Below are 26,888 nucleotides of genomic sequence, written 5' to 3' on the forward strand. Positions count from 1 at the left end.
GTCCAGGGGCACGTTCAGAGGCAGCTGTGGGCGCTTTCGTCTTTAGGCAGCCTGTCCGCTGATAGGCTGTGTCGCTGCCCTGCTAGTTGTTTGACCTGAGGTGTCCCAGCACGGGCGCCCGCAGGCTGTTAGGCGCTGCCCCGTGTTGGCGCTAATGAGCCTCGTTCTCAGTGACCAACAGCCGTGCTCACGGGGCTGAACGCCCCCAAGTATAGCTGCTGCCCGCGTCTCCGCGCCCCCGGTGAGCCGCCGCCGCCGCCGCCGCCGCCGCTGCCTCCTCAGGAGACGCTCCGAGCCCCGCAGGTAGGTCCGGCCCAGGCTCCCGTCGAATTACTGCTGTTGCCCTGGGTCCGGGTGTGGAGGGGGGGATTTGTGTGCGCCTTTTAAGAGTGAAGTCGCTACTTCCCCAGTCCTGTGGGGCTCCTGCAGTGACGCCAAAGGCTCTGGGGGCTCCTCTCCCCGTGCCGGACCCCAGGCCGGGGAGCCTGACGCGGGGCTCAGAACTCTCACTCCTGTGGAAGAGCCTCTGCAGTGTAATTGTTCTCTAGTTTGTGGTTGTCTACCTGGGGGTATGGGATCTGAATATATCGCACTTTGGCCTCTCCTTCCCGTCTTATTGTGGCTCGTTCTTCTACGTCTTTAGTTGTCGATCTTTTCTGGTAGGTTCCAGTCTTTTTCACTGTTGGCTGTTCTGCAGATAGTTGTGATTTTGATGCGCTGGTGACAGGAGGTGAGCTCAGGGTCTCCCTACTCTGCCAACTCGGCCACTCTCCCCTTTACCCCCAAAATGATAGAGGAAAAGGACCTGTCATAATTCTTAAGGGAAAATGACCTACTCGAATCTTCCAATGACTTTTAGAAAGCATTCATTACATTAATTTAATCGTACAAAGCCGTGCAGCAAGCACGTTTTGACCTAATTAGATGTTGAATGTGAAATCTCTATTCCCATTTCGGGCAACAAGTTGTTCACTTGAATTGGTTTTCAACACGACTTATTTCTCTCATCACCTTTTCTTGAGTTATGTGGGTTGATTCCACTGAGTTTCCTTCCCAGTCTGGAGCCTCTCTAAACTCATTTGTCTATGGGTTTCATTTGCGTTGGAATGAGGTGAAGCCATGTAACATACGGTGGAAAGTGAGAAAATGAAGGTATCCATCCAAGTGGTATCAGAAGAGTGCAAGGCAGGCCTATTCCGAGTGAGACACTACCTTCAGTTATGTGGTTCCCATAATGCATAGCCTCTGACTCGTGGAAGGAAGATTGAAGTCTCCAATAGAGCCCATGAGCCTCTATTCATGGGGATGAAAACTTGAACTTGCTAATACAAACTCAAAAGAAACATAAGTTTTGGAACATATTCAGAAGTTATTGAAAGAAAAATTACTGTCTTTCTTGTGCGATGCAAATGACAAGAAATGTTTTTTTCAGAATGTGTCTGTGTGAATGTTTCAAAACTATTTCCACATTGAGAGTTGGTGTTGTAATGGATTATTTATCTCATGTTTTGCTTCTGAATATGGCTTTCTTGGTATCACAGCAGCTTTTATCATAACATCACTTCACACAGATCACTTTGAAACTGACGAGTCTAATTCCAGCTTGTCAAGAACAAAGAGATGAAATGTGAGGAAACTACCCCACAAGAGACAGATATTTGTGCACCAAGAAATGATATTCACTCCTCCCACTGTGACTCAGATGTATAAAATTACTGCTGTCTTGGCAGTGATTGGTGGTTGAGGCATTTTTTTTTCTACCAAAGGATTTCAGATAAACATCTTTAATAACACTTACGTCTCCTTGTTGGCCTATACCTTATTATACTGTAAGTCTAGGATTCAATTTTATACAAATGCATACATATCATATCTAAATTTCAGTTTTTATAACTGTCTTCTCTGCTGTTTCTATGTACTATAATGCTACCATATGTATTGCCGTGCAACTATAATTTAAATACCAAGGTACTGTAGCCACTGTTGACTACTTCATATAACTGCCCAGAGTTAGAGACTTGAAGGGGCCCCAACTAGAACTATGTGCTTGACCAACTTGATTTACTACATATATTTTTTTAGTAAGAGTTGTTTTCACTTGTGAGGAGCATTCAAATATGTCCTTTAAATGCAAAATATCCCTTAAGGGATAAGGGATATAATTTCTTGGTACACAAATATTTATTCTTTGATCAGTCTTTTTCCCTTGGTGTTTATGTTAGTTAATTTTATATGTCAACTTGACTGGGCCATGTGGCACCCAGATACTTGGTCAAACATTATTGTGGTGTTTCCATGAGGGTGTTTTTGGATGAGATGAACATTTAAATCAATAGATGGAGTAAAGCAGATTGTCCTTGATAGTGTGGGTGGGCCTCCCCCAATCAGTTGCAGACCTAAAGAGAATTAAAAGTCTGACCTTGCTCTGAAAAAGAGAATTCTTCCTCTTTGGTAGTCTTCTATCTGGGACATGGACTTCTTCCTCCCTTCAGATTCATACTGAAACATCAAGTCAGCTTTTGCTGGGTCTCAAGCCTGCTCGTTTTCAGACTGGAACTACACCCTCTGCTCTCTACTGGGTCTCCAGCTTGCTGACTCACTCCACAGATCTCAACACTTGCCAGCCTCCACAGTCACATGAGCCAATTGATTATGATGAATTTCTTGGCCTTTCTCTCTCTAAGCATACAATTAGTTCTGTTTCTCTGAAGAGCTATAACTAATGTTCATATAGTATAAATGAGTTTAGCAATTTAGTTTTCAGGGAGGGACAACATCAAAATTTTGAGTAATAAATTGAGATTACTGTATTCGTTCTAGGTGTCAAGCTAGAGAAACAATCAGAGGAAACAAAACAGATCAGAGCAGACTGATATATGCCAAATTATTCTTTCTCTTTAACTATTTCAGGTAATGATGAATGAGAAATTTGAGATGAAATTATCTACTTTGTCCTATATCTCTAATTTAAAAGTTTAATCAATCATTGTTTTCAAAGGAAAATTTTCATAAATAAAATGAGTAAAAAATTAAAAATAAATAAAGTTTATCTCTTAATCACATACTCCTATCTTGCCACTACCTGCTTCCTTCTCCCTAACAGTAACCATGAGTTTGTTCTCTATATCTGTGAGTCTGTTTCTGTTTTGTTATATAGATTTATTTGTTTTATTTTTTAGATTCCACATATAAGTAAAAACATAAAGTTACACATCTGAAACTAATATCGTATTGTAAATTAACTATACTTCAATGAAAAAAACTAAAATAAAATAAAGTTTAGATAGAGCCCCACACCTGCCAGATTTTAACATTTATCTGTCATGATTGTTAATTATAGTTATTTTAAAATTTTATCCTATAATCTGTGTTCTTATTATTCTATCGCTGTGGGATTAGACTTTCCATTGTTCTTAAAACTTGATTTAAAGCAAAATATGTGGCTAAAATTTAAGAAGTATTTCCCCTCATTCAACATTATTTTCTTATACATAGTTGTATTATTCAAGGTAATCTCAATTTCAGGGAAAAAGTATGGCATTGCTACATTTTCAACATTTTTTGACAACACACCATACACAAAAGCAGAAGAATGATAAAGCATTTCATTTTCTGTGAATTCCAGTTTATATATATAGTCAAATCTCAAACTATTTAATTAGAGGCTGCATCTGTGAAAACTCAGAATTAAAAAACCATCAATAAACTAAAGTTTTTATTGATATTTGTAAGATAAATAACAACAGAAATACTCTTCAGGTACACACTGAACATGTCATAAGGTAAGCCATATTTTGGGCTATCAAAGTCTCAATATTTTCAATCAATTTAAATTATACAATGAATATTATCTGTATATATTGGAATTAAATTAGTAATTAATTAACAAGAAGCTATTTGAAAATCTCCTAATATGGGCAAAGGAAACAATACATCTCTAAATAACCAAGCATCACCAAAAAGGCCATTTAATTTTTAAGCAGTGCTTAAGAGGAAAAAGTGTAGAATTGAACACATTTATTAGAAAAGAAAAGAAAAAAAGAGAAAAGAAAAGAGAGTGCATATTGATGACCTAAATATCTACCTTAAGAAATTAGAAAAAAAAAAAGATTAAACTATAATTAAACAGAAGAAAAGGAATAATAATATAAGGGCAGAAAACAGTGATATAGAGAACAAGAAAATTGTAGAGACTATCAATGCACCAAAAAAGATTTTTCTTTGAGATGATCAATAAAATTTATAAACTTCCAGCCAGCCTGATCATAAAATATGAGAAAAAACGTAAATTATAGATTTCAAGAAAAAGAAAGATGACATCACTGCAGGTCTTATAAGTAATTGACAAGATAGTAAGGGAATGGTGCTATGATCTGTATATTAAATACATTAAAAAACTTGGATGAAATGGACAGATAGCTTGAATTATACTAATAATCTCATTCAAGAAGTAGAATATAAGATAAATAGTTGTTTACCCATAAAGAAATTGATATTGTAGATAAAGTCTTCACACAAAACTCTGGTTTCAAATGACTTCTCTAGAGTATTCCATCTAACATTTAAGAAAAAAAATCCCAAGTCTATAAATTTTTCTGTAAATAAAGTAGCTGGAAGTACTTTCCAGTATGAGACCAACATTACCTTGATACACAAAGATAAGACAAGAAGAGGAAACTATAGAGCAACATTCCTCATCAACGTAGATACAAAATCTACAACAAAAATGTTAGCAAATCACATTCAATGATATATAAAAATATAATTCATTATGACCAAGTAGGATTTATCCCAGGAATGCAAAGTTGATTAAATATTTTTTTAAACTACCCTATAACCAGATTAACAAAGAAAATACATATGATCACCTCAAGTGTTTAAAAATACTAGTAATATAAGCAAATTTTCTCAACTTGATGAAGGGTATATATAAGGGAAACATAGCTAACATCATATTTAATATTTTTTTAGTGACAAACAATTCTTTTTCTATGAGATCAGAAATGAAGAAAATGTATCTGTTCTCATCTCTTCTATTAAACCTTGCATTGAAGGTTTATCTAGTGCTATAGGGTAAGAAAAATAAATAAAATAATAGATTAGAAAGAAAGGATTAATTTGTCTTTTTTTCACAGATGACTTAATTGACTACATAGAAAATTCTAAAAATCTATGGAAAACCTATTATAATTAATATTGTGTCTAGCAAGCTTGGAAGATATAAAGTCAAAATACAAATACAAATTACATTTCTATATACTAGTAACAAATAACTGGAAATTCAAATGATATAAAAATATACAATATTGAGGAATAAATTGAACAAAAGATGTACAAGACCTCTAAATTGATGAAAGATGAAATTGATTAATATCTAAATGAATGTAGGGATACACCAAGCTGATGTACCAAAAGGCAAAACATTATGTATGAGTCAGTGTTCTCCAGAGAAACAGAACCATATATTTATATATAATATATTTAAGGAGACAGTTTAGAAATTGATTTACATATTTATGGAGGCTGAGAAATCCCCCAATCTGCCAACTGCAAACTGGAGAACCTGGAAAACTGGCTATGTAATTTAGTATGATTCTAAAGACTGAGAGCTAGGGGAGCTTGGTGTCCTAGTCCAAGTCTGAAGACCCTAGAATCAGGAGCAGTGATGTCCAAGGGCAAAAGAAGGTAAATGTCCCAACTCAAGCAAGAAGACCAAATTCACCTTTCCTCCACCTTTGTCTTGGATGGTGCACAGCACGGTGCAGGCAATCTTCTTTATTCAGACTGCCAATTCAAATGCTAATCTTTTCCAGAAACACCCTCATGGACACAACCAGAAATAATGTTTTACCAGCTCTCTGGGCATCTTTTAGCCCAGTAATGTTGACATAGAAATTTAATAATCACGATTAGTAAGAGGCCATTTGTCTTCAGCTGTATCTATAGATTCAATGCAATTCCAACTAAAATTCTAACAGCCTTTTCTATAGAAATTGTCAAGATGATTCTAAAATTTATATGGGATTTCAAAATACCTAAGAAAGAAAAACAACATTGGAAAAAAATTTAAACAATGTATACTTAATTTATCACATTGCTTTATTGATACATGCAATAATCTGGATGAATCTCAAACTAACTGCTGTGTGAAGGAAGCTGGACCCAAAAGTACACCATTAGATACCATTTGTATAACATTCTAGGAAATGCAAACTAAACTGTTTAAGATAAAGCAGATCAGGACTACATAAGGAAGAGTAAAGAGAGATGGACTGATTACAGAGTCATAAACATACTTTAAGGGATGATTAAGATGTCCTTTATCCTGACTGTGTGATGTTTTCATGAGTATAGTCAGTCCTCACCTCCTCATGGAGTTGATGGAAACTCAATGCATATCAGAACTGAGTCCTTGTACTCTGTGGTCCCTGGTAACTTGTGTCACAAAACTGTGTTAAGTATGTTGTTCTAAGTGATTTCACATATACAAATTTGATTGTTTTCCACTAATAGTAAATTGCTAAAGCTATATGTAAATGTGATAGAAGCCAGAGAATGTTGATTACAGTTACAATGTGTTATAACTGTAAAAATGGGCATCACCTAGGAAATGGTTACACAGGACCAGGATAATCCAGAAGTCATATGAATGCACAAGAATTTCCACTTAAAACTTTCCCATATTTTTTTTAACATTTCTCAGTGACTGTATTTTGAAATTAATTGATCTTATTTGATATATCATTGTTGTTGATAACATTCCTAATTGGCTTGAATGATTTTTAAATCCATGGATTGTAAGGTAATAGATTCTATAGATAGTCAATGGCTTCTGAGAAACTCAGTTTTTACAGCATACTTGCCAGTAATTTATATGGCAATACTAATAATATGAACGGAAAGACTGCATTTTGAAACATGAGGGGAAAAAAGTTCAGGCAAAATTTAAGACAATTGCATTAATATGCCCTTTATTATTCATATGTGATGCAAAGATATTGAATGTCAGCTTGATTCCCTGGAGAAGGGTAAATATTTGACTGGTACTGGTCAAGATAATGCTAATTGGGATAATTATTTGGATTTATATACTATGGCCCTTGTTATAACAATAGATAGCAGAATATATTAAATTGGTAAGGAATTTTGCATATGTGAAATGAAAAAGTATCTTTAGCCTGTAAAAGAGGATGATATACATTATAAAGCTGTAAGATTCAGATAAGATTTGTTAGAGCTAAATTTGATGAAAATATTTGGATTTTAATATTACTAAAAATTAAATAATAGGGGGTAGAATTGATTAATTCATCCAGATATCACACTCATGCACACTACACAAATGTATCTTTTCGAAAGGTTTCACTCTTACCATCACAGACCCTTGTAGGAATTGAAATTTTTGAGCCTTGGGAAAGATAGAGCGTCTGCTAGACAACAGTAAATTGGTAAAGAAGATAAAAACTCTTATAAGAACTGAAGACACCATTACCACCATAATTTTCTTATTTGGCATTTGAGCTGCCCCCCTTACCTTCCAATGTGGTCTTCTTTGAGTTATGATTTAAATCTGCTAGGTTAAAAAATTCAAGCTCAAAATGTTTGGTTTGTGTGGTACAGACATTCCAGGCTACAAAAGTTTAAGTAAGAAGGAGAAGAGTAGGTCTTGGAGTTAATGGGTTATGAACAATATTTTCATGGTAGAGTTGGAAATTGAGGGTGACCTTGATGTGTAGGTATGATTTGACTGGGCTGAAAAGACTGAAGGGCATTTGAATGTAAGAATAGGGTAGGTGAAAACTCAGCTTGTACAAGCATGGTGAATCTATGAGACGGGGAAGAGACCAACCTAGCCAAAGCAGAGTATCCATGTGTGGAAATAAACAAAGTCCACCAAAATGAGAACAAACAGAAATTAATTATTCAGAGCTTGCTACATACAGCAAGGGAGACAACCTCCATCACTCATCTTTGGCAGGAACTCGAATGCTGTAAGGGAAATGGGAAATTTTATAGTCCAAAAAAATGAGGAGGCTTCAGGTATGTTCTGATTAGAGATTTTTTTCTTTTTCTTTTTAATTGCAGTAAAGTTGATTTACAATATTATATAATCTTCAGGTGTACAATGTAGTGATTCACAATTTTTAAAGGTTATACTCCATTTAGAGTTATTATTAAATATTGGCTCTATTCCCTGTGCTGTAGAATATATCCTTGTGATTGGTTGTGCTTGACATATGGAAGCTTGAGGTGTGCTGATGATAAATGGAATAGCTTATGTGATTAATTGGGGGAGGATACTCTTCTTCCTCTGGTTGGTCCTGAATTAGAAATGGAAGTAAAAATAGAAGTTGGCAATCATTGACCAAACCCTGATGATTCTGATTGCTACAGACTATGTGGTTTGGCTTCCTGGGCTTCCTACGTGATTCTGCATATAGTAGTGGCATATAGGATCTGGCCATTGTCCACATGTATATCCAGTCTCTTTATTGTGAATTATTGAAAAATAAGTTTGGAGAGAAATGAAAGTTCTTAAGAATCACAGGAAGTTTAGTTAAAATTCATTTCTTACCTCTCATTCTTTTTTTCTAACTAGCCATAATGTTATCATATAAGCGAAGAAACTTTGGTTTTTAAAACTGCGAAAGACTTGGACGATACTTTGTGAGAGCAGGATGAAGAAAGACTAATGTAACTTTATAATTTATGTAATTTAAGAAAATTCTCTCATGACATTTGTTTAACCTAAAGGTCTAGGGGCCTTTTATCTATTTCTCACTGCTCTAACTCTACTGCTTAATATAGAATTAAAAATGAATATCTGCCATCTGCTTAAATGTCTTCCCTCTATTGACCAGCAATTTCATTGTCATCAGAACACTACCAGACTAGCCATTCTTCCAAATCTCTCTCCTAAAAGGTTTGAGCCATTACTCAGTGAAGTATAGTTCATTGGAGTTAACATCAGGACTTATTTTATCTTTAGATGATTTAAAGCTGTCTTCTTATTCTTCTGTTTTCCTGTGGATGTCAGGCTTTTGAAAACTTCTATCTCTATGTCTCCACAAAAGATAAACAAAAAAATCCAAAAGTTGTGCTTCCTTAGGCAGCACAGAGACTAAAATTACACAGAGAAGTTTAGCATGGCCCCTGCACGAGGATGACATGCAAATTCCTGAAGCATTCTATATTAAAAAAAAAAAAATTGATTAGCAGTTACATTCTGACAGGTCCCATATAGAAAACCTAAAATCTACAAACAGTTTTCATAGAAGAGGGCAAGAGAATTTTTTTAAAAATCCAAAAGCTTAAATCAAATGTTTGATAGAGGCTAACATTTAAAGTACTAGAGTAAATCCAATCTTTGGACTATCTGCAAATTTCATTTTTCTAAGAAAGGCATGTTTCTCCAAAACAGATGATCAAATACTTCCTATACTCAAAAATAAGCTTTTCAAAACAGAAAATAAAAAATAATACAGAATACCAACGTACATTTTTTCTGGCACACTAGAAATGATCATGATAAAATTCTTGAAATTTTTTATTATCCTGATTTGTTCCTTGAAGAATGTAAAAACCTAAATAAAAATGCCTTTAAAGAACTCACATGATACAGTTTCCAAATTCAGATTTTACTTAGTTATGTTTCTCATAGTTATATATTTGGCAAGAAAAGAATGTTTATATTTTTGTCTTAATTAGACATAACTGTGTCCTATTCAGTACTGAGGAGAATGAGACAGGTGGTTGGCTAGAAACAGAGTCTGGGGAAACTGATTCATCTACAGAAGGTCAGAACTCAGGGAAGAAAACCAGGTATGGAGGGCTCCTGCTAAGAAGTAAGTCACATTTTGCTGTGGTTCAGGTCAGCAGAGGATACTGGTGGTGGAAGAAAGAACATTAATCTTGTAGACAGAACACAGCAGGTCATGATGTTCCAGAGCTGAGCACATTCTAATTTAAGCAAGGAAATTATCAAGGTTCCAAAGAATCTGGTCAACCAAAGCAAAATTCTAGGTCATGTTTTGAATGTGGGTAAATATAGAGGTCAAGAACACAATGTACAGATTTTTTGGTTTTGGTTTTGGTTTGCTTTGTCTAAAACAAACAAACAAAAGTTTTGTTAAATACCTATTGGAAATCAAATTGGATTGCAAAATAGCCAGCACTACTTGGGGTTCTTCAGCCCAGAGAGCTAGGGTGAAGGGTAACTTCAAGAGCAGTGTCAAACTTGAGTACTGAATAGAGAGCTTAAATCTGAACCCAGGTTTTGAAATGAAGATATGATTATTAAAAATAAGAAATATTTGGTTTAGAGGGGCACCAGTGGCATGTCAAAAGCAGGATCAGGGAGATGTCACTCTGAGTACAGATGATAAGAAGGGTTATTCTCCATAGAGATTATCAAATGAATAACAAAACTAAAAGTAAGTCTGATTGTATTACCGCCATGCATTGGCGATGTGAGTGATACACTTCTTCTCACTGGGGCTGATAACTCTTATTGCTAATTCCCCTCACATCTTTTGTATGTGTCTAGAGTTCATCTCTTATAAACACTAGATCTCAGAAAAAGTTATTCTAAATCCCTTTGGAACGAGAGAACTGAAGCACCTTACATAGTTCCTCATTTGATATACTCTACTTTGGATATAGGAAGAATATAGCTTTCAAGATCTTGAGCAATGAGAGGTTAAAGATAGAATGATCATGACACTCTTTTAAAGGTTAAAGGGAAACCAAGGAAAAAAATCTGCTTGATAAATTTTTTTGAAGTAATTGAACAAAAGACATGTGTTGTGTCAAGCAGCTGCAATTTGGAGATTGTTTCTTACAGCAGTTACTGATTCAACTTAGATTAATACATTCTTGAGAATTGTGAATGGAAGTCGTTTTGCCAAAAATGAATAATGTTTTTTGTTTACTTTGTGTATATGTGTATTTGTGTATGCTGGTGAAGGAGTAATAAATGTTTACTGTGTGCCCTGTGGCTTTTGAACCAAGTAGAGAAAACTTGACACATTACCAAATTCCATCAATAATTCCAATGTTCCCAGCAGTTCCTCTGTAGTTGATTTTGTTGTTGTTTGTGTTTTTAATGTGAATAGGGGAGAGATTGACTCAATTATTTTTTAAGATATAGCACAGAATAATGGTTGCGATTACAGGTTCTGAAAACATCCTGCCTACAGTTGAATCCTGGCTGAGCTAGCATACAAGACCAGTGTTGTCTAAACTCAAGGCCCATCTTCGTTCCACATTTCTTCTCCCTTCAAATATAAAATTCCAGTTAGGAGAACTGCAGGAACGCCCAAATGTAAAGTAAGTACATATTTTTCAGCAGAGAGATAATGGGATAAACCAATTATAAATAGTAATGTCTTCTGAAAGAATGAAACTTTTTTATGTTGCTCAGGTTCAGTGATTATTACAAATGAAATCAGTTCAAATACGATGATACATAGTTGCAGGACTGCTATAAACACTTTAGACTTCACAATTTACTGTTAAAATTCATCTGATTTTTATTTCAAAACTCTTGCAAATATATAGCTGAGTGAATCAGTCAGTTCTTGAGCATCACTGTGGAATTCAATAGTACATTTGCAATTATATCAATGCAAATTGCCTGAAAAATAATTTTTTTCCTAAGGAAAGTATGGACTATTCTTGTGATTTCTTAATATTTACATAAACATGTGCCCATATGTATATGCCTTGATATCTCTATTGAAAATATCAAACTATTTTGCACGTTTAAAAATTGTCATTTTATATTAATGAAAAATTGATGATTGACAATCATTTTATTGTTCAGTTGTAAACTTCCTGACAAGAAGCATCTGAAGGAGAGAAAGATCAATATATTTTACATTTTTCTGATATATATTTCGTATTCTTCTATGTTATCGAAAGTTTGCCAATGATAGCAAATAAATTAGGAAAGAACTAACGGGCCATTAAGTTTCATATTTTGTTCCAACCAATCTAATAGTGCTAGCTTCTTTAATTCCTTTCAATCAGAATTTCAACAACACATTGTGATTGTTCTTATTATTAACATAATACCAAATCAATCTGTAGAGCTCAATGTTTTTATTACAACTTTGGATTATAGAGAATAGATCAGAGTATATAAAATGTAACTCCTTCACTCTTTTACAAAAGAAGTTTTGATTAGTTTTCAACCAAAATGTCAATTGAGAGGTGAGTTTTGCTTCTCTATTACTTAAATTCCAAACACAGAATTAAGATTAGCTTCTCTCTGTCCTAGTTAACCTAACGATCTCAAAATCATTTAAAGATTATCACTTAAGAGGAGTAAGAACTAATAAACTAAAATGAATTGTTTCTAGTTGTTATTCAAAATTCAGTGTTCAACCAACCATCTGAACAGGAGGCTGAAGAGTGGAAACAACAAAAAAATTCAAAATAAGATGTTGTTAATTTTGACCTACTGGTTTATCCATTAGTGACTGCAGGCACAGTGCCCATGATAATTTTAGGGCCCCGCAGAAATGATTCAACTTTAATTTTTTTTTAAATCAAAAGAAAAACTAAACAGTATAATAATAATGGAAATATAATAGTAATTTAAGCCTGGGTTATATTCATTATATTTATTATACAATATAATTGTAAAATATAATTTTTAATATTTTTTATTGAGAAAGGGGCCTATGTAGGCAAAAATGCCTAGTTTCATAATAAATACTCATAACTGAGCCCTTCCATTGGTTAAAAATGTTAAGCAATTGTTTGAAATAAGGAATAATTAATTAAAGTTAAATGAATTTGAGGTATCTTTATAAAGTACTGATTGGCCAATACTGAGCTATAAAAATTTAACTATCTGAAGATTTAATTTATACTAGTCAACTTAATGTAAATCATTCTTGTAATTATACTAAAGAAACCTGAATTCATTTAAAGTGGTATTAAAGTGTTCAGAAATGGTCTTTGATAGTCCTGAAATCAAATTCTTAGGCTGCATATTCTATCACTGGAAAAAGCAAAAGCAAGTAAAATAAGATAGTGCTAAACAAAACATTGTTTTCTAATTTATGCCTCATAAACACTTGTGTTTGTGTGAGAGCATTTATTAGAATATAATGTTGAAATGTTGCAGTCTATCTTAAGGAAACCTTTTAGTGCAATATCAACAAATAATTATTAAATTATAAGCATAGATTAATGACAAGAAATGATCATAAATAAAAGTGTGATAGTAGTAGGCAAGAAATAATTCAGGCAGATTTAAACAGCCATCCTAAAAAGAACTTTTTTAGTACAGCCTTGAGAAAAGCTTTCAAAACCAAACATTCATTCAACTATCATTTATTAAATACTATATATTGGTTAGCTATAATTCCAACTAAAGAATAAAAAACTGCTCTAATAAGAGATATCTCATTCATCTTGGAAAAGTCTTGACTAAGTATATTCAGATCTTCACCTTTTTCAGTTAACTTAGAAAAAGTTATCAAATTGTCAGTTCTGTGTACTAGCACTACTGAGACAGGAGGGAAGGGGGCAGGGCACAATCACTGAAGGAATGACACAGCAATTGAGGACAGGACAAATTAGTAGAACTAAAATGGTGAAAGATTCCACTTCCAGTTGACTTTGAGCCTCATGTCACACCCACAGGTGCCATGACAGTTCCTAGGCTGACCATTAAAGGTCAAAAAGTAGGTGTGGGGCACCCAATTCCTGGAAATCCCTGCCCTTTCCCCCGACATAGTTGGAATAATCCCCCTACTCATTAGCATATGCAGTTACCCAGCCCGTAAAGACTAACAACCCCACACCTCATGGTTGCTCTCTCTCTTGCCTTCTGAGATGGCCCACACTCTGTCTGTGGAGAGTGTATCTACTTTTGCTTTCAACAAGCCACACCTCTCGGCTTCTCTCTTTCTTGTCTTTTGAGATGACCTGCATTCTGCCTATGGAGTGTGTATCTCTCTAAATAAACTTGCTTACACTTTACTATTCCTTATTCTTGAATTCTTTCCTGTGCAAGGCAAGAACCTATTCTCCGGTAACACTACAAAGCCTAATGATATTTTTAATTCATAAATATTAATAATAATAAGGAAATCGCTAAATTAGGTAAATAAAGTCTCCCTTTCCACAGTATAAACTCATCAGTTTTACATTTTAAATACAACAGTAAGGCTATTAATACAAAGATCTGATATATGTTTAGTAACTTATATGATTTAGGTTTTGCTGTTGGGAGTATGTATCATTGTAATCCATTCAAGTTCAAAAATGTTGTAATTTTGATGAGAGATGGTAGTTTTCTGACAATTCAATTACCTTGTGTGCTTGGCTATTTCATTTTTACCAAGAAAATTTGAAGATTTTAGAGGGAAGTAGGGAAAGAAATTAGTAAAATTAAATGTAATTTAAATAAATTGCCTGAATGCTTACTACATATTAATGCCTACTACCAGAGACCTGACAGCTTATGCTGTTGTCATGGCTATATTTCAAAACAATTATCGTGGAGATTGTTTGGACCAAATAAAGCCTGGAGTCTTAAAGTGTGTATTGGTAGCAGTAATGAAGAATAAAATAAACTTGATAGAGATTGTGGAAGTATAATTTTAAAAATCTTTGAATGAATTGATAAGATTTGGAGGTAAGGGTAAAAGGCAGACTCAACACGGACTAACAATTTTTTTTTACTTAATTAAGAAGTGATTGTGTTACTAATATAGTAATTAACAAAATGCAGATACATACTGTGTGGGATGGTAAGGCATGATATGTTCTGCATTCATATTTTAAGGCTGGTACATATGCAATAATTAGTTGGCTCTATCAGTCTACAACTAATTCAGGGGGAAAATAGTGGTTAAAAATGATATATAGATATTTGTTGCAACTATGGATGTGAATGAAATCATACATATGGATATGAGAAGTGGAGGGGGACACCAACATTTGGAACAAAAAAAATAAGAGGAATCTATAAATGAGATTATAAATGTGCTACAGGGGAGTTGGACTGAATACCAACTACCTCAAAAAAGGAGTTTTCAGAAGAATGAAATTTTGCCAAAAATTATAAAAATGAAAGGCAACCATTTGATTCTGTAAGAAACTGAGCAAGGATGACCTTTGCTACAGCAATTTTGTGAAGTGTTAGAGCAAAAACTAGATTGCAGTGGGTTGAGGAACTTACTGGAAAAGAGAAAGGAACACAAAAGATCAAAAAAGCTTTTAATAGAGCTCATTTTCCATATTTTATTTCTTCCCTCTGTATTACCCTTTAAGGGGAAAAAAAAAGATACAGTCAAAGGCTCATGGTTGGAGAGAGGAATAGGAGAGATCAAAATATGGTTAAATGCTGATGGGAAAGAGCCATTAGAAAAGAAAAGTTGAAAATAGAGTGAAAAATTGATCAGTTGGTTTACTGGAGGTCTATGTGTCCATAGTATAAGGAGAGATGCCATTTTAGACAGGAGTTTGTTCTATATTTTCCCTTTTGACAGTGGGGAGTAGACAAGAGGATTGTGTAGATGGAAGTAGTGGGATAAAATATTAAGGGACTTTCACCTGCTCATGAGTACAACAGTAATACAAACATTAAATACTTATATGGCATTTGTGTACCCATCATGATTCTGATTTATATATACAATATACATATATATCTTATATAGATAAACTCATTTTTTGTAGGAGGTAAATGACATTCTCTCTTCAGAATTATTTTGCTTATATACAAAAGTATAATTAGAGGTAGAAGCAGAATATGGGATAAAGACTAGAAAAAACAAGAGACAATATGAAGTCATCAATACAGAAGATTACTAGACAGTATTGAGTGCCTAGTCAGATTTGGCAGCAGGAACCCATAAGGGCACAAATTTGAGTGGTCAGGAGATTTTCCTCAGTCTTGTTCAGGAGATCCTGTAAGAAAGGGGAGAAGGTGGAATGTGAGAATTACCTCAATGAAGGGTTCCAGGGACTTGTGACAGAAGTATCAGGGGACAAAAAGAAGTGGAGTCAGAAGTGGCCTGGCAGATTGGAAGAAAGAATGGATCTCAATGAAGTCAAATACAAGACGAATTGGGAAAATCAGAGGAAGATTGGAGAATGAGGTTGTAGTCCTAGCCTAGATATTTTCATTTAAAACTTCAGTTTTGGAGGAGTGGAGAACAAAGATGTGGCTATAGGAGTGAATATTAAAGTAGATATGAAATGTAGATCCTTGGAGCTAAGAAGGTCAGGACTGTGAAATAAGTCATGCTCCAAGATTTGCAGTTACCCCAGATTATGAAAGACCTTGGAGTCAAGAGGAGGACTACTGGTCAGATGCTCTGAATTGGTTTATAAACTATGGGAGCAGGTAGGGTAGAAGCCTAAATGTGAGAGAGAGTGAAGAAATTAAGGGATGACTTAATTTGGTAATGAATCTACTAATTTTTGAGTCAGGAAAATTTTGAAAAAAGCTTGTTTCATACAATGAAAAATAAGTCATTTATTACTTCTTGTCTCTTTCCAGTGTCCAAATTATTCAGTGGAAAGTCCTCGCCTTACCATCTCTCCTTCTCTTAGCAAAAGTCAGCCGCACATAGAATAATAATGAAAACAGCTAATTGAAAATTATTTACTATCTTTCAGGTATCATTTTAAGGATTTTATATATATTAACCCAATTTAATTTCACCATAACCTTATGATGTAGATACTGCTATTATTCCCAATTTACAGATTTTTTAAAAATGGAGGCACAGAGAAGTTAAGTAAACTTGTCTATAATTTCAGAAATAAAAGTAGTCGATCTCTCATTTGGATAAGCCTACAAACTTCATCTAAGATCATCAGTGGATCCTAGTTAGGTGAGCCTAGCAAGAGAAGAAAGATTGCCAGACCTCTGCCTCACTAATAGTAGATTTAGTCTTGCTCTCTGGGATAATCACCTAAACTTTCTCCCTTTTTCCACCATGACATTCCAGTCATTAAGGTTTGGCCTCAGTTTCCCAGTCAGCACTTCAACTTTTTCAGCAAGGTGAGTCTGTGCCCTAAATGGCAGTGAATTTTGTCCCCCTAGTTCATGCCAACTTTCTATTTCCAGAGTGTATTTATTATTCCAAACCCAGCTGAAATTCTGAGTGTGGTTGTCCCTTGGTCACATGCCTTGGTTTCTAGGAACTATGACGATTTCCATTGCCTGAAATCTTTATGGCCTTGATTTGACCAAAAGATCAGAAAGCATTGATAATAAGACACTCTACCTAACAGGCTGCTTGTCATACTCTTCATAGTGTATAGGGCGTTGCAGACAAAGAAAAATTCTCAAAGGATATCATATTAGTTTCAAATACATTAACCAAACAGCACATTTTGAGCAAGGGTTCCCCTTTAACTGGTTTTTATTTTTTTCAGCATTTTTAATAAAAGTTTTCTCATCTGTATATTGAAGTCATCATTCAAACGAATTAAATACCTCAAAATCACCCCTTTTGTTTCGCACAAACTGCAAAGCCAGCAAGAAAGCACATTGCACTGAGAGTGACAGTCCTATTGTTTAGAACAGTAATAGAATATATTTTACATGAGAAAGAACAATATCAAAGGGGGCAGTAAGTGGCAGATCTCTGAAAGGAAATTAAAGCCAAAACAGAATAGATGTCTCTTCTTTCCCTTCTGGGAGGCACCAGCCTTCTCATATTGAATGTTAAAGGTTATGTAAACAATGAAATGGAAAGCAGAAGCAAGATATCCTCAGTTAGGTGTTTCTCATCAGACATCAATGAACTGGGTTATTTTAACATTATTTTTTTTTCAATAAAAACATACCTTACCCATGGGAAATGAGAGAAGTCATCATAGAGTTTTTAATGCCTTGTGATATCTGTAGTGATAAACAAACAAAAAAAAAGGTAAGTCAACAGTTTAGAATGAAAAAAGATAATCTAGGTAAACCAGATCAGAAAGATAAACTGTCTAGGTCAAATAAGGCATTTACTTAACACATCTCTTTATGTAGTTATTTTCTCAAAGATAAGCCAGAAAGAGTTCAGCAAATTGTAATTTTTTACAGGATTAGTACATTCAGCTCTCAGTCAGCAGCTTCCAGGAATGAACTGACTTGATATTTTTCCTTGCTGCCTTATCTGTCTGAGTTTATAGACCACTGTAAACCCCCTCTGATACATTCAGACAATTCACAAAAAGATAAAGGATCAGAGATCAAATATGGCTTGCCGTGGGGAGCCAACCAGGTCACAGAGGGCATCTGTCTTTTGCTGGCAAAGATTTTGTGTTTGTGAACATAAATTTATACTAAAGTTTACCAAAACACATATTCCAAGACACCCTATTATTTGGAGGGTAAGTATAGCTCTGTACTGTCTAAATTGGAGAAACTTTGTATGGTTTATAAGGAAGAAATTCAGATCACCAGACCATTAACAGATCACTAAAATATCTTTTCCTGCAGTGCAAATGTTTAGGGGAACTACTTAGGATGATGTAATATTTTAAACATCAATAATAATGTTTTTCAAATATACAGTCATTAGGACTAAGTGAGCCTATGATTTGGCATCTTTTAATTTTAATAGTAATGTAGGGGAAAAAACAATAAATAAATGAAAAGATTCAGTAATGACCCCCTGTGCTGTGTTCACCCAACAGAATCAAAGTGCTGTTGTTCAAAAATGCGATTAATGACAAATAGGGAGAGGTTGATGTCCTAAGGCGGTGTTGAGGACAGTTAGCTTCAGATGGTCATTAATCCCCAGGGAATGTTTTGTGCTTGTTACTGCCTCTAAATATCGAAATGGGAAATAATGCAGTGATGTGAGTTCTTTTCATTGCAAAATTGATAGTTATAATGGCAATTACAAAATTCCTATGAAGGTCTAGCCATGTTCACTTACTTAAATGGGTTAATTACCTAATTTTTCTCATGCTACTCATAAAATATATACAAAACATGAAAAATCAGTAAGCGCTAAAGTTCTGCTTGGCTGTGGAATATAAATAATAATAGGGATAAAGTAAGTGGAGGCTTATTGAACATTTCATAAATTGTGATTATATCTAAATGTTGACAACTCTCAGTTGTACAATCTTGGGCAAATTACTCCTCGAATTTAGTGTCTTCAACCATATAATGGCATAAATACTAAATAAAGATAATATAGGAAGATTGCACAGATTTACTAGGTCTATATATATAAAGTCTTTAGCTGAGAACATCCCCATATTTAGGACTCAGTAAATATTATCTCAGTCCCTTTAGTTCCCTAATCACTTGGAATTTAACTGTGTATCTAGGTGCAATGAGCGAAATGATAGCAAATGTTTTCACTGTCCTGAAAGAGAGCTCAACATATATCAAAATGTACTCCAAGAGGAAAAAAGTCTCTCTAAATGTTTTAAAAAAAAGCAGCATTTTGTATCCATGAAAGTTTATGAATTAGACTATTAAATATTATGCATCTATCAATCTGTCATCTGTCTACCACCTGCTATATTCACAATGTATAGTAGCATATTAAATAATGTGAGATATACTGTAATAAAACATCTATTTAATTTTTAGTGTTGCTCCCTATGAAACACTTATGAACATCCTTTGAGGAAGCTTTTGAGGAATGGACCTTGAGAAATACAGGCTTACAATTCTCTGAAGAGTTAGTTGACAGTATATATCCTATTAATAAAAATTCTCTTGAAATATACAAGATCTAAAGCCTGTTTGTGTACATTGTCACATTGAATCAAAATGAACATATGAAAGGATCATTTGGGATTGAATTATAACAGCAACAGAGAGTCTGAGCAGCTGGAGAAGACTCCATGAAGGAGACCACAGGGGGCCTCAAAGTCCACACAGGATTTGAAAAAGTTATCAAGCATCATTGCTTGAGACAATACAAAGGGAAAGGCTCAAGTCATGGTAACATGGCCAGATGTCTAAAAGAGTTATATCAGAAGCAAAATCTGTTAGAACTCTCTGACCTCTGTCTTTCATGGTAGGGTTGCAACTTACTCTCTAGAATATCTCAGAATGCTTGGATCCCCAGCTCTTGGGCAAAATAAAACTTGCTTGTTTTAACATATAGATATATACTGTGCCTTTTACTGTCCAAAATTTATTCAGGAGAAATGCATGATTTGGGGGCAATTTCTGCACTCTTTTGACTGAGAAAATTATCTTTCATTAAGAATGCTACCCACACAATACAGCTACTAACTTAGTAAGATTCATTCTTGAAACCTCATGTTGAGACTGCATTAGAAATTTAGGGCTTTGATCATGAAAACTTCCACAGTAGCTCTTTCCTTCTTACATTTCTCAACTCTTCCTTACTGCTCCCTGCGCCAGACACACACACACACATACACACACACACTAACCCTTGGGCGGTTTCCCTAAACCATTGGAAATAAGTTGATATATTAGTTTAGGGTCCAATTTCAAATATACTCCAAAAAATTAGAAAAGAAATATGACAATATTCACAAGGTGATACGCTTTATTATTTTCCCTATGTGATGTACTTAAGGGGGCTATGGTCTTGGCAGAGGTAAGGAATCACTGAAAGGTCATTATAAGGATTCCTTGCAGGAATTTCTATGAGCTGTTTGGCAAACTGTGAAAGAAGAGATGTCCACGCAATACAGACATCTGCCTTACATGGGCTAAAGTTCAGTTCACAATTATGATATCATGTTTTAGCTTGCATAGTATCTAAGTTCATGTAAGACAACTCTCAAAGGTAGTTCCAGCAAAGAATGGATAACACAAGATTAGGTATGGAGAAGGGGTAGACAACTCATTTCTTTTGCTCAACCAGGATATTCAATTGAAAAGATGTTTTAATACCAGCCCAGTGTGGTTCCAGCACAACTTCATTTTTTGCACTTTAGATAGATTTATAACTTTTCTAGAAACTTCTAAAGCAAATACCTGAATTCTAGGACCAGAAATTATAAAAGAGGAAAACAATGAGTTGGTTTCATTGTAATGAAAATATTGAGTGTCTTGACCAAGATATCTCTTTTCTTTTTTTAATTCCACTATCATGTAAAACACAAATCTTTTGAACCACTATTGAAAAACAGTTGTTCATGCTGTTTAAATGAATCCTGGTATTGTGGCATCTCTAGAATTTTAAATAGCATCCCTGATCCAAAGATAAGAAGTAAGTTTATTCTAATGCTGGTCCATTGACTGTAGATACAATACACGGGCAGTCTTTGACAATAAAACCATCTCGTTGGCCCCTATAATCATTACTGTCATCACATGGGCATCCTCTGTTATACTGGACATGTATTTCCAAGATTCCATAATTTAGTAGAAATATCATGTAAACTAAATTTCTCCCCTTCTAAAGGCTATAATTTCATAAAACAGCCAGCCAGACAAGAACAGTGACTCCTCCTAAGGATAAGAAGCATAACTCTGCTGTTTTTCTGTATTTTCTTTCATTTGTTAAAGATGTATTCTATGTGACTTTGGAAAAAAAAAAGAAGCATAACTCTCTACTTGGAGAAAAAATTAATTTCAAGTCTAATATCTTACCATGTGTGGTCCTCTGTGCCCAAACCCAGAGGGATCTTTAATTCAGATCTTCAGTAGAGCCTACTTACGTAGACATATTTGTTTGTAATGCCGAGTTTTGGAATGAAGCTCTATGAGACAGATCCTAGGGCCTCCAAAAATCGCTTTTCCTTGATTTGCTGGGTGTAAATGGCCCTGGGATGAGAACTGCAAGAACTCTTGGCATTTTTAAAGATTTCATCCAAATCCCTGCAGAGAGACTTGGCCCAACCTTAATGTGGCTTCCAGCAGCATAAAGCCACGTCCCGCCCTTTTGGGTTTTTGTCTGGAAAAGCCCAGAACTGTCAAATGAATTTGCCGTTTGTTCCAGCCAACACCTGACAATCACCCTTCTTCCACCCTTTCTTAGAGCATTTACTGAAACAGCTCTCAGTTGTGAACCCTTCCTCTGTCCTTTTGAGATGTATACGTATCTCCTACAAATCCGGAATAATCCCCTCAAGAACCTGAAAGTCATCCCTGGCAAATACAGTCGTCAGGAAGGATAGATATGGATGCTGTCTCTTCCCAGTCTCTGTGGGCTGGTAGACTTCCAATTTCAATATTGCCAGCTAAGTAGACCCAGTTGGCCTAACTGATTTACACCAACCAACCCTTTTCATTTTACACTTTTCCTGACTACTAGAGCTCTTACTCCCTCCCCTTCCCAGTTCCTCATTCTCCCTTTAAAATGCCAAGTCACCTCTGTGCAAATCAGAACAGAGCTCAGCTCTTCCCGCTACTGTCAGCAGTGAATGAGTAAAATCTCTTTTCACTGCTTTAATTCGTGTCTGGATTTTGCTTTTTAATGTTTGAAAGTTCTACCACAGTATGGAAAAGTTCATTAACTAGACATATTAGTCTACTCTAGTGCCAAGAACTATTCATGGAAATCAGGCCTATGGAAGACATTGACAACCCTACTAGTTACTCCTGACCTAGTTCCTTAATTTTCAAAAGAGATTTCTCTAGGCCTAAGATCATATATTATCTTGATGGCAGCAAATAGCCTCTTGAAAGCCAGGTTTTTGATATAGCAAAAGGGACCTCATCATGAGACTAAAAAAAATTTTTTTTAATAAAAAAATAACTACTGTTGCCTGAACTTTCTGGACTTACCAGTATTCCTCAAGTTTTCTGCTAGGTCTCAAAGTGATACTCATATATCTACATCAAAAATCTTTTTTTTCCTGGGTACCTAATCCAGTCAATTAGAGAGAATGAACTACCAGTTTCTAGAGCACAGGACGTGATTCCTTGGAAAAATGGGAGTACCCTTCCACCTGCTATTTAATTGAACTTAAGTCCATCTGCACATTCACCCAAAACAAGCCTTTTCTTCCTACGGCTTTCACCTCCCCCTGTCAATACCAACCATTATTCTTGTAAGTTATAACTAACCTTCTGAATTCTACACCACCAGGCTGAACTTAGGTCACTCACTCACCAACTGGACAAGCTAAAGGATCTCCAGCTGATGATATTCCAAAGAAGTGCTCCAGCTATCACAGGACTTTCTTTGACTTTATCTGCCATTTCAACCAGTCACTCCATTAAGAAACCATATAGCATTTGTATTTAATACATTCACAACTATCTATAAAAGTGACCTTGTAAGTGGGAAGAATATTCATTTGTAGAATGGACCTAGAAAAAGAACTGTTGGCGGCCTCCAAACTCTACTTGGTGATTTTTCATTTAGTATATAACTTGAAATTATTATCTAATATAATAGAAGAGTAGGAAAAAGAAGAGAACAATTAATCAAAAAGAATACTGCTTCACAAACCAACTGCAGAGTTTGCTCATCTAATGCCAAAAGGATTAATCAAAGGAAGGATTTCATGGGTAAATTGCCACCTGCATAAATTAGATCCGAGGCCCAATCTCAGAAAATTCCTACAATATCTTTTCCATTTGACTCCTTGATTGCTACACTTATTTAACTATCTTTTTCATACTCCTATTCACAGATGCTGCAGCCCAAGTACACTCTAATCACCAGATTTTACATTTGACTCCCCTTGGTCTCTCTGTTTTTCCTACTTTAGCATATCTGTCAACTTTCTGCATCCTTTTCAAACTCCAGATTTCACAGCGTTTTACTTTTGTTGTTTTTATTACTGTTTGTTCTGAATATTTAGACTCCAGTTTTGCCTGTTTCCTCATTCTGACAAAACCATTTATGGTTGGAAAACAACATGACTTAGTTAAAAAGTAATAATTTGAGGACACCTACAACTATTGAGAAAACATGCTAGGTAAATTGTTTGTGACCAATTATATTTTTAGTAGATATGTGTGATTGAAGCAGTTACTTCAAAATTGAAGATTGTTTGACTTATTTTCATTGGTATAGACTTGACTTCACAATTTGTGGAAGGGAAGAAACATTTTAAAAATACCCAGAGAGGACCTTTTGAAACAGCCATGCCCATTCTTAAGCTGTCGTCTCTTAGCTTTGATTCCACTGTTCTGCAGTCTGCTTTATAATGCTACGCCTGCGACTCTGAAAATGACATGTGTCCTTTGCCATCTGATCCCCTTCTAGAGTCTGCAAAGAGGAGATATGAGAGGGTGACTGGAAAGGTCTTTCCCATTTTCTTCCTCTTTCTTGTTGTTGCTTTCCTGCTCCTGTCAGGTGTCACCCAGGCAGCGGGCACAGGCTTGTGTCCAAGTAGCCACAGCTGATTCCAGTGAGCAGTCTTTCCAATGCTTGCAGACCCAACATCACTGGGCCCTCTCTGAGACACCGACACCACCTTGTGGTGTTCCTCCTCTAAGTCTGGGGGTGGGCAGCCCATAGGGTCCCTCCTTTGATCTCAGCAACAGGAGCTCCAGCTGAGCAATATATGTTCTTGTTTTTGCCTTTTCTCTTCCTGAATGCCTAGTGAACATCTTTTTTTTTTTTAATTAAATTCTGTGTTTTAAAGTAACTGGTATGTTTTCTGTTTCCTGACTGGATACAGATAAATAAAAAATGATCTGTAGGAAGAAATATATTTTATATTGCTATTCTGTATATGTATACACACACAGAAATGCTTCCTGAAACCATATTCACCCTCATGATGTGTAATACAGTGTTTTCTGTTGTTTTTATTCTATATTCTTTTTTTTTGAAACTTCTACTAGAAATCTACTAGATTCATTTTACAATCTATTGTTAATTCTTAACCTGAAAATACTGATACACATGAAACACCAATGTGCATTCCGGCACTAATATCTTTGCCTACATAATGGTTTAAACCAGCTATTTTATTTGTATATATGGAATTTGATGGGAATTTGCTAATATTAAGTATGTTCAGGGGATTGGAAATAAAGCTTAAGAAGTACAGACAAAAAAGTGGTGAAAAGTCAAGTTTTAAAATAAAACTAAAAGTAAAAACTCAAAGTAGACAAATAAATTCTATTGTGGTGATCTCGATTAACTGCCTAAATTTTGCCAGGGACATGCTAAAAATAATAAGAGCCAAAGCATGATTCACACACACAGACACCCCCCCCCCCAATGATGGAGGAGGGGCAGATTTGCTTCCTCTGCTTGAACTGAGACATTCAGCTTCTTCTGCCCTCAAGCATTAGCACTCCTGGTTCTCTGGCCTTCAGATTCAAGTCCCCCTAATTGTTAGGTCATCAGACTTGGACTGAACTACACTACCAACTTTCCTGGGTCTCTAGCATGCAGACGGCAGATGATATGATTTCTTGATCTCCACAATTGCATGAGCCAATTCTTATAATAAATTATAATATATAAATAATAGTCTTATAATTCTTATAATAAATAAAAGAGATTGACATATCTATACATAACCTATTGGTTCTTTTTCTCCAGAAAACTCTGACTAGAATATATATCTAATCATATATAATTATCCTTCATATTCAGTTCAGGTATCAGCTCTTCTAGAAACATTCTCTGAAGTTTCTGGTTCAGTGAGGTACAATGGTCCCACAGTACATATAATTCTATGGATTTACATCACAGTTCCCCTTGAACTTGCCTGTTTGGGCTGCCTGGCTCCTCATGATGCTGTAAGGACCTCAAGGATACTTGGCATACCAGACTTGGCTGAGTATCACCATTCCCTAGGCCATTGCCTTGTTCATATGTTCAATATTTTTGCTGTTGAACTGAGTGCCCTGAGGAGAAATAATCAACAATTTGTGCTTCTCCGTGTTGTTAGTACTGTCAGAAGAGAACTCAAAGAGTGAGATAAATATAACCTTATTAACCACCACTCAATTTCCTTCCACTATATATATTTTTTTTCCTAAAATATTCCAAAAATGAGATCCTTAAGAAAATTGGCTCAACACACTGGTCCTTCTGGCCCAGTTTTCCTGTCTCACACATTCAGTGTTCTCTTTCCCAACACTGTGCTGTGAACAGCCGGCATCGTGATGACACATCATTGACTGCAGCCAACGTGCCTCCTGACAGCCATCTTCAAAAGAAAATGGAAATTGAAACTATTCCAAAAAACATCCATGACCTCACGAAGATTTATCAGTTCTCCTGGTGTACGTAGTAAATGAAAAATTATTCTTCTCTTCCCACAAAAATTCTGTCTGACAGATGGTGTTTGGTTATTTGGGGAAAGCCGCCGTCCACTGAGTCTTTAAGGCGTTCCTTTAATAGTCCCATTGCAACATGTCCATAAATCGTTTGTTTCCTCTAAGAGAACACATCCAATAAATTCTTCCATAGTATAACTACAAAGAAACTGGCATCTTTTAGGACTATGAAGATGAGACTGAAAAATCAATACAAAAGACTTCTGGAAGCCATCAATACTTTATAAATGGGTGTGCAAACAAAATCAAATACGTTTCCTGTGGGATATTTCTTTATAATATCTCCATATCTGTATGGCGCTAGCCATTTGAAATTGTTCTTGTTATTCAAACATCTCTGTTTTCCCAAGGTGTTTACAAGGTGCTCCTTGTAATTTTCAAATGCTAGCTGAGTTTTGTAGTTATCACAACCCTTAATTTCATATGAAAGCCAACTGAGATCGTCAGAGTTAACTTCATCTAGGGAAGCAAAGGTCTATCAGAAAATTTGCCCCACAGAGATGATACCATTTTAGTAATAAATCCCAGGAGAGAGAAATCATGTATCATTAAGGATACATTAAACAAGGATCAGGCTGTATGATCTGAAATTGAGATGATTACCAATAGGGAATATCATTTCAAATCATTACAGAATGATAGTGTTCAAGGGAAAGGATTGTGAGTTTTACAAAACCAAAGAATGCAGGCAGCAGAAATTTATACTTGCAGAAAAATA

At 35.3% G+C, this 26,888-nt stretch overlaps 1 long non-coding RNA gene and 1 pseudogene across 2 annotated transcripts; both read left to right on the forward strand.

The window, feature by feature from the left end:
- Positions 1–54: 54 nt before the first annotated feature.
- On the forward strand, positions 55–19,715 carry LOC140696334 (uncharacterized). Of its 2 annotated transcripts, XR_012072508.1 has the most exons (6): positions 55–303; positions 11,175–11,328; positions 16,526–16,644; positions 16,789–16,862; positions 16,980–17,032; positions 19,577–19,715. It is a non-coding gene; the product is annotated as an uncharacterized lncRNA (long non-coding RNA). The 2 variants fall into 2 exon arrangements; XR_012072509.1 differs by lacking the exon at positions 16,789–16,862.
- Positions 9,098–9,198, forward strand: LOC116280749 (U6 spliceosomal RNA; annotated as a pseudogene).
- Positions 19,716–26,888: the final 7,173 nt, after the last annotated feature.

Source organism: Vicugna pacos, chromosome 5 (assembly GCF_048564905.1).
Source record: "Vicugna pacos chromosome 5, VicPac4, whole genome shotgun sequence".
In the NCBI taxonomy this organism is placed as follows: domain Eukaryota; kingdom Metazoa; phylum Chordata; class Mammalia; order Artiodactyla; family Camelidae; genus Vicugna; species Vicugna pacos.